Source organism: Erythrolamprus reginae, chromosome 1 (genome assembly GCF_031021105.1).
Source record: "Erythrolamprus reginae isolate rEryReg1 chromosome 1, rEryReg1.hap1, whole genome shotgun sequence".
Classification (NCBI taxonomy): domain Eukaryota; kingdom Metazoa; phylum Chordata; class Lepidosauria; order Squamata; family Dipsadidae; genus Erythrolamprus; species Erythrolamprus reginae.
In genome coordinates, this window is record NC_091950.1 from 93,943,041 (window position 1) to 93,952,644 (window position 9,604).

Genomic DNA, 9,604 nt, shown 5'->3' on the forward strand with positions numbered 1-9,604 from the left:
CCCAGGGGGAAAAAAAAAAGCTTGAATGCAAAAAACATACAGCCTCATGACCTAAGGACTCATTTGAGGTGATCCAGAAGCTGACTCAGAGCACATTCCACGCTGGAATTCCAAGGAAAGATTTGTCTCGGAGCAATGCTGAGAAGGCTGGCTGGGGAACAGCTGTCTTCCTCAAGGCATATTATCTGTGGAAAACCTTAAGCAATAAACTGCAGGGTGTGAATAACTTCTCCAAGTCAATGAGAACAACATGTCACCGGAGGAAACACACTAGACGAGAAAATATCGTTGCTTTTATCAGTGTATCTATTTGAATGATAGTGCCCTTCAAACACTTTAGAATTTAGAATTTAAAACACTCCTAAAATTTCTGTACTGCATCATCATAAGCTATTCAGAATACTCTTGTTTCAGACTATGTTCCATGATACCCAAGCACATAACATATACAAACTCAAAGAAAACCACTCCAAACTCAACTGTAGAAAATATGACTTCAGCAACCGAGTTGTTCATGCATGGAACTCACTACCAGACTCTGTTGTTTCATCACCAAACCCCCCAAAATTTACCCTTAAGACTATCCACTGTTGACCTCACCCAATTCCTAAGAGGTCAGTAAGGGGCGTGCATAAGTGCACCAGCATCCTCTGTCCTAATGTTGTTTCTCCCTTATTAGTACCAATATCATATAGCCGTGCTATTTCTTGTATACTACCAATACATACTTGACAAAAATAAATAAATAAAATAAATGTCACATTTGTCTCTCTGGCCATGCAGGACATTTTCAGAGCTAGCTCTGCTCATCAAATTTAGAGATGGGAGGGTTCCAGATATCATCATTTCCCAAACCTTCCCATATTTTTCTGGTCCTTCTTCCATTTTTAATATTTTTTTAAATCCCAGAGATTTCATTAAGGAAGAAAAATAGAATAGCACAGTGACTTCTAATTTGCTTGCAGTGGCAGCTTTCTGTCCTTAGCTAAGCCTAAATAGCTTTTGTGCACCTCCAATTCACTGGACCATTATTGTTGGAAATACAAATAAATAAATAATTTATTATTGTCATTGTATGTATATACACAGTATACTCATAAAATAAAATTCACATTACTCCTAAAGACCAGACTCAACACACATAACAATCCCCAAAACACGCCCTACCCACCTCAAATTCCCCAGCCTGAACCATCCAAACATCCATACAACCGACCAAGTACAGTGCTACCTCTACTTAAGAACTTAATTTGTTCCATGACCAGGTTCTTAAGTAGAAAAGTTTGTAAGTAGAAGCAATTTTTCGCCTAGGAATCAATGTAAAAGCAAATAATGCGTGCAAACCCATTAAGAAAGAAATAAAAGCTCGGAATTTGGGTGGGAGGAGAAGGAGGAAGAAGAGGAGGAGGACAGTCGCTGCCCAGAGTAAAGGGAGCATTTCTTTTCTCTGGGTGCTGGCAAAGATTTATTCTCTCTCCAAGCGCCCAGAGAAAGGAAAATGCTTTGTTTGCTCTGGACTGCCAAAATCTCCTTAAGCACCACCAAAAGGCTTCTCTGGCAGCACAGAAAAGCCTGAGATGGCCAGGATTAAAGGGGGCATGGCAGGAAATTGGTCAAGCCTTCATGCCACTCTCAAATTTCCTGGGAAATTTTTCCGGACTCAGGTTCTTAAGTAAAAAATGGTTCTTAAGAAGAGGCAAAAAAATCTTGAACACCCGGTTCTTATCTAGAAAAGCACTTAAGTAGAGGCATTCTTAAGTAGAGGTACCACTGTAATACTGTCCAACAGCTCACTGATGGTGACCCTTTAGTGCATTGTTAAGTGCAATGGGATAAAAACTATTCAGAAAAAGTGTGGTCCAGGTTTTTATTGTTCTGTATCTTCTGCCAGAGGGCAACAGTCCAAAAAAGAATTGAGATGGCGGCGCATGTATATGCAACGGCTCAATGCTCCAGAGCCCGGTATCTTTTAATTAATTTAAGTGTAAACTTGCACAATAAAGAGAAGAAGCAAAAGAAGAAGTATACAGAATATAATATTAATCACATGGGAGATTTTGGGAGCTGCTAGGTAGTACAGTCAGAACTTCTCCCCTTGCTTCCTTCCTACTACATACACAGCTGAGAACCGGATGTCCATTAACATTTTTTTCCAGCTGATCTCTTGTCCAGCAAGCCATTCTGGAAAAAGAAAGAAATTATAGGAACTCTCATCTGGAAGCCCGTGGCTTGTCTATAATTATTCGAGTGCTTGCAGACAAAATGTCATCTTATTTTCTACAGCGGAAATAGAAATAGCGATGAGCAAATTCATTCCCAGAGCTTTTTTTAAATAGTTCAGCAGCAAGCGCCTGCATTTCTATTGAAAATCCTGATCTTCTGCCAACAGCTACAGCTACAGAGCTTCCAATCACTGAGAGATTCAAAACATCCCCTCAGGACTTTCCATTCTCAGCACCTTCCCCTAATGACTACTGTATCCCATTCCCACGCAGCACTTCTAATGCTACAGGTGTACATTCTGCCATCCTTTCTTAAATAAAAATGAAATGCATTACGGTTTTAGATTACCTTTGATCAAGCCCTTCCACTAATACATTGAGATCTGATCTGATCTAACCTGACAGCCTTTCCCTAAAGGTATCAGAACCTGCCCCATCTTAAAATAGAACATTTGATAATTACAGTTGGCAGGAATTTTGTAGCGTGCAATTCAAATTTCTCATCAAGGAAAGAAAACTTTTCTAATTTTATTTACTATTTATTTTGTGATGTTTACTGGTTTCTTCCCCTAGTTCTGCTAGTCGCAGACCAACAAGTTCTGCCAGAAACCAACCATTGAAAATCTTATTAGATGCTACATTAAGACAGATATTTTTCAAGTTAAGTTTCAACTTCAAAGCCAAGAAACAAATGAAAACATTACCGAAACTAAATTCTCTATCCCATAAATTTTGTGTTTTGCTACACTTCTGCAGAATCATACAAACAGAAACCACTAAGTATTATCAGCATAATTTGCTAGTCAGGCAGCAAAACATTCACGAACTGAAATTAGCTAACAACCACTTGCAATCCAAAGATCATTTCCCTAAACTATCTCAAAAATCTAAGCAAAGATACCAATTCTCCCCCCCTCCCCCCTGAATTTCTTGTTATAACGTTTTTGCAACCAATGCATTCAATGACCATGGATGGTCCTATGTGTAACTCATTGCAACCCCCCTTTAAAACCATCTACAATATTGGTGTTCAAAGTATCATTTGGTCAGGATTTTTCTAAGTTACAAATTGTTTACATAAAGTGTTTTTCTTTTCACGACTTGGAATACATTTTTAGTTTTAATCAAAAGAGAAAAGGCATTATATTATTTTTTCTCCACATCCTTGATGGTAGGCTGCAGTTTTGGGGAGAAATACAAAGGAACAACAAAAAGTTGTTAATACCTTCCCCAGGTAACAGCATAAACTATATAAATTAGGCTTGGCTGAAAAAAGACTGAGGTATGTAACATTTCAACCTTTACATTTTCTTAATTGGATCATACAACTACAATACCAACACCACCTATGATTTGGTTCCGGTGTTTATCTAGTGTCATTCAGATGTACTGAACTATTATTCTTACAAGTCCTATAAATAACATCCCGCTTTAGTCATACTAAATGGAAGCTATGGATTTTGTGTAATTCAACAAGGAAATCACTATAGTTGTGGCTTATTTCACTCTCTTCCATCTTATAGGACCTATAGTTCTATGATCAGACCTCATTAAATGCCACAATATGAAATTCACTTGTTTTTCCAGTACAGCTGTTTCCATATTCCCATACCATTAATTTACTTCTAAGTGTAAAAACTGTTGGGACAGATTTGACAGGAGCAGCTGGCAGGCTCAAACCGCTACCTATGTGAAATAAGGCAGCAAAGATGGAATATAAAATAAGAAAGCAACTACAATTAAGCGGGGCTGATGTGAGTGTCAACATCGCTGGGATAACTTTCATTTAAAACAGCTGTAGTTTTATTGGTAGAATAACTTGCATTTTTTTTCTGGATACCGCTATTGACTGCCTGCTTTAAATGGCAAGGTAAATAGTGATGGCTGCAAAATTTGCATTTGGTTTGTTTGTTTGTTTATTAATAGTGATGGCTGGAAAGTTTGCATTTTATTTGTTTGTTTATTAATTAATTAATATTGATAGCTGCAAAGTTTGCATCTTACTTACTTACTTATTTACTTACTTACTTAATTTGTATGCTGCCTAACTCCCGAAGGACTCTGGGCAGCTTACAATTAAAAAATAATATAAAACAATTTTAAGCCCAATTTAATACAATCATACAATCTTATTGTGGCTAGATCTAGAGGTGTGACGATTTTAGCACACTATCTTGATAATCTATGATTCTGACCGGTCAAAACTTTTTATAAGTTGAGTCTTTCAGGCTATTTTCTACCTAAAATGATGAGGTAGGAAGCCCAATGTCCCAGCCCTTTTCCCACAGGGATAGAGAGGAATTTCGGCATTAACTCTAAAAAAAAAAACACTCTGGAAGTCTGCAAGCTCGCCATCACCAAAGTCCAGCAGCCCTTAAATAGTAAGACCGAGGCTTTTAATTCACCGCAGGGCTGAGGAAAGTATGTGCAACGATCCAATAAAAATCTTGAAAAAGAAAGAAGAAAGTCTGTGTAACGGATTAAAAGTGGAAGAAAGGCAAAAGTGGAAGCCGCAGGCATCGAGCAATTGAAGCTGTCCTCCCGTTGCTCGGGCATCTCTCGCAGCATCCTCGCCGACTCCATGCCGGCGAGCGCATTGCCCTCAAATAGCCCCTGCCCCGACCCCGATCCTTCAGCCCGCCCACCCGCCGAAGGGAAAGAGATGCTGCTCCCCCCACACTTAGGGACCACTCCGATCTATGCTCTTCCACCCACCTCACCCCTGAACGGGGCTGCTGAATGCATTACCGTCTGACACCCCGGGCGCTCCAGATTGCCCCTGCCATCCAACGCGCCTCTGCTCCGGGCTCTCCCACCCCAGCTCCGCCTCCCAAACTTTAGCCACGTCGGACGCACCCCCCCGCCCCAACTCAAATCCAGCCTCTCCACTCCGGCGGAAGCTTTAGCAGATGCACCACTTCCGAAGGGGGGAACCTTAAGGCGAGGCGCACACGCTACTTCGTATCTGCACCGATACTAAAAAGAGTAGGGGGAGAAAAAGAGCAATCGGCGCTGGCGTTCTGGAGCTAGCTCGGGTTCGAAAGAGTTTGTTCCGATCGGGGTTGTGATTCCCTATTTCCGCAGTGCGGGACTCGGGAAACTTCAGCTTTGGGGGGAATCGCATCCTCCGTCCCTTCTCCCTCCGTCCTTACACTCCAGATCTTGAGCCGGGCAAGCAGTCTGCAGCTACGGCGAGGGCTTTGCGCAACTCAATATGAGCATTTAGACTTATATACACTTCGCAGTGCTTTACAGCCCTCTCTAAGCGGTTTACAGAGAGTAAGCATATCCCTGTTCAACAATCTGGGCCCTCGTTTTACCGACCTTGGAAGGATAGAAGGCAGGGTTAACCTTGAGCAGGGGTGGGCAATTAATTTTGCCATGGGGCCGCATGAGAAATTGGGATGGTTTTAGAGGGCCCGACTAAAACACTGACCACTCTAAAGACTCAGACCCTGGCCTGACCTAAACACCCAGACCCACGACAGACCCCTAATTGTTTGCTTTATGGCAACATGGTGCACCACAGTCACTGTGCTGGAGTGTTTGTGTGGTTTCTGTGCTCGGCCACTCTTGGTAGGAGATCAGGGTCCACTCCAATGTGAGGATGAAAGAGCTCACCGCGTCTGCTGGGACTCCTCCAGTTCCTGCTTTCCTCTGTGGGATTAGGTCCCACAGAGTTGGCCTTCTCTGAGTCTCGTCGACTAAACAATGTCGTTTGGTGGGTCCCAGGGGAAGAGCCTTCTCTGTGGCGGCCCCTACCCTCTGGAACCTGCTCCCCCCTGAGATTAGAACTGCCCCCACCCTCCTTGCCTTTCGTAAACTCCTTAAAACCCACCTCTGCAGTCGGGCATGGGGGGACTGAGATAACTTCCCCAGGCCTATATTGTTTATGTATGGTATGTTGTGTGCATGTTTTTTAAATTATGGGTTTTTAGTTTTAATTATTAGATTTGTATTGTACATTGTTTTTCTATTACTGTTGTGAGCCGCCCTGAGTCTACGGAGAGGGGCGGCATACAAATTTAATAAATAAATAAATTAAATAAATAAATAAATAATCCATCAGGAAAGCAGGAACCGGAGGAGTCCCAGCAGATGCGGCGAGTTCTTTCATCCTCGCACTGGAGCACACCCCAACCTCTGCGGACTGGTCACAGATAGCGGGCGGGCCGGTCACAGACAATAGGTGGGCCAGATGTGGCCCACGGGCCACCCCTTGCCCAGGTCTGACCTTGAGCCTACTGAGATTCGATCTGCCAAACTGCTGACAGCCAGTGATCAGGAGAAGTAGCTTGCAGCACTGCACTCTAACCATTGCACCACTGAGGCTCTTAGACAGGCTGCGGCTAATAGAGGGTGTGTGTGCTTGCCTCCTGCGGGACATCTTGGAACAAAAAGGAAGGCAGGGTTTCCTGGTTTTTGTGTTTGTTGCCCAGGGTATCTGGTGTGGGTCTTATCCTCACTTAGGAAGTTTAAGGGCAAAGATCTCGCTATTAAAGCAAAGAGGGAGCTGGGAATCACCCGTGTATGAGAGTAATGTCCATTTGGTAATGTTCGCCCATCATGTTCAAAGAGGACCTTGACATGTAATGGGTTGTGGGCTGTACACTATGTGTCCTCAGGTGGCTGGTAAGGCCTATACGGCCACGAAATGTTCTGCCACATGTTGAGCAGAAATGTGTGGGCACCAATGTCACAGCATCTGGCTTTGCGGAGTTCTCGCTTCTCTTCTGCTATGGATGTTATAGCAAGAGCATTTAGACTTATATACCGCTTCATAGTGCTTTTACAGCCCTCTCTAAGTGGTTTACAAAATCAGCTTATTGCATCCAACAATCTGGAAGGAAGGGATACAAAGACATGTTGAAAGCTTCCTTCAAGTCCCTTGATATCGACACCACCTCCTGCAAAACCCTAGCACAAGATCAACCAACATGGCACAGGCTGATCCACCAAGGCTGCCTGACATCTGAGGCCAGAAGAACCGGGGTGGCGCAGTGGTTAGAGTGCAGCACTGCAGGCTACGTCAGCTAACTGCTAGATGTAGTTCAGCAGTTCAAATCTCACAACTAGCTCAAGGTTGATTCAGCCTTCCATCCTTCCGAGGTAGGTAAAATGAGGACCCAGATTGTTGGGGGCAATAGGCTGACTCTGTACACCGCTTAGAGAGGGCTGTAAAACACTGAAGCGGTATCTAAGTCTAAATGCTATTTTCAAGTTATGTGATGAAAGGTAGATACTTAGGAAGTTGGAGGGCATAAACTGGTTAAGTTATTTGGTTAAGTGATCAGCAGGCTAAGGCAAAGAGGTAGTCCCAGAAGCAGCGAAATCTGGGGGAGGGATTGCCACTCTTGGATTGGCCTTTTTAACCACACTAGATGCTGTTTTAGGAACTCTTTCCAGAGCACAATATCATAGTCTTTCAAGACTGAAGGCTGCCAATATATAATCTATTAAAATAGTTGAATTGAATGACTCTATCAGATGCTTGACATACTCCTAATTCTAGCTTGTTACCAGGATAAAGGTATGTTCAACTAGCCACCTGATATGCCAGGTATGATTTTACCAGGGGCAAGATAGACATATCTCAGTGATCCATTTCCTGTTAATCCCTTTTAACAGCTCTAGGCTACAGGTACATATAAGATTCTCTAGTTTATTTAAATTAAGATGGAATGGCTTTTTTGTTGATGCCACCTGAAGGGTTTTTTCCCCCTAGTGTGGTGCAAAATGTTCTTAAAGAGAACACTGGCTAATCCACACACTATAAACCGACTCTTTATTGATATATTTATGGTTAAACTTTATGACCCAGCTGAGCCTAAGGGCGGGGTCAAATGCATCAATAGTTTAGAGTCCCTACATCCTCATAAGAGTCTCCCTTGAAGTTCATTGGCTGTTATCTGGAATCAATTTGCCTTGACCACTAGTAGAACAGATTTGTGTGTATAGGTTGTGTGGAATAAACACCAAATATTTTTGAACTCTATCCTGACTTCTGATTTCCTGCACCTGACAACAGACTTTTCTATTTTCTAAAATCTTTTCTATTGCTTATTTAAAAAAACATTTTTTCATTTTATTGTTGTTCTTTTCTTTTCCCCATTGATCATTTTATTGAAGATAGTTTTGGTCTACTGGTATAAACCATTGTAGAATCTGAGAGGAAAAGATAAGAAATAAATATTGTAATTTAAAAAAAAAATTAACTAATTTGATGTTCCTGGAGTCATTGAGATTCAGATGCCATGCAAGTTTAATACATTATAGTGGTGGCATACTCATCCAGGGGTCCAGATTGGATTTTATAGACTAACAGAGTTGGAAGGGATCTTGGAGAGTCTTCTAGTTCAACCCCCTGTTCAAGGAAGAGACATTTTAAAATAAATATGTTTATTAAAAAATTTTTCCAGTTTTTAAAACAATGCATAATCTTATTTACAGGTGAATCAGCATCTTGTATATTCATTTTTATCTATATTGTTTTAAACTATTTTCATATACAGTGATACCTCGTCTTACAAACACCTCGTCATACAAACTTTTCGAGATACAAACCCGGGGTTTAAGATTTTTTTTGCCTCTTCTTACAAACTATTTTCACCTTACAAACCCACCGCCGCCACTGGGATGCCCCGCCTCCAGACTTCTGTTGCCAGCGAAGCGCCCATTTTTGCACTGCTGGGATTTCCTTGAGGCTCCCCTCCATGGGAAACCCCACTTCTGGACTTTCGTGTTTTTGTGATTCTTCAGGGGAATCCCAGCAGGGGAATCCCAGTAGCGCAAAAACGGGCGCTTCGCTGGCAACGGAAGTCCAGAGGTGGTGTTTCCCAGCAAGGGGAGCCTCAGTGAAATCGCAGCATCACAAAAACACAGAGGTCCGGAGGTGGGGTTTTGAGAACTTCGGTGTTTTTGCGATGCTGCGATTTCACTGAGGCTCCCCTCGCTGGGAAACACCACCTCTGGACTTCCGTTGCCAGCAAAGTGCTCATTTTTGCGATGCTGGGATTCCCCTGCTGGGATTCCTCTGCAGCATCGCAAAAACACAGAAGTCTGGAGGTGGGGTTTCCCATGGAGGGGAGCCTCAGGGGAATCCCAGCAGCACAAAAACGGGCGCTTCGGCTGGCAAAAGAGGTGAATTTTGGGCTTGCACGCATTAATCGCTTCTCCATTGATTCCTATGGGAAACATTATTTCATCTTACAAACTTTTCACCTTAAGAACCTCTTCCCGGAACCAATTAAGTTTGTAAGACAAGGTATCACTGTATCTTGTGTTTTATTCCAGCATTTGCTGTGAATTCCTTTTTTTAGTCCATAAATACTATTTTGTCCAGATCGCATAGTAGTCCAAATCTTTTTGATTGTTTAGTTCCA

The 9,604-nt window shown here is 42.4% G+C and overlaps 1 protein-coding gene across 2 annotated transcripts in view; it reads right to left on the bottom strand.

Moving 5' to 3' along the window:
* The window catches only part of SLC39A13 (solute carrier family 39 member 13), a 38,885-nt gene extending 33,815 nt beyond the window's left edge, over nt 1-5,070 (bottom strand). The window contains exon 1 of one of the 2 annotated variants that reach the window (XM_070734730.1): nt 4,938-5,070. The gene's annotated coding sequence lies outside the window, so the exon portion shown is untranslated. The remainder of the gene's footprint in view (nt 1-4,937) is intronic. The other variant, XM_070734720.1, reaches the window with a different exon arrangement.
* Between the last annotated feature and the right edge of the window lie 4,534 nt (nt 5,071-9,604).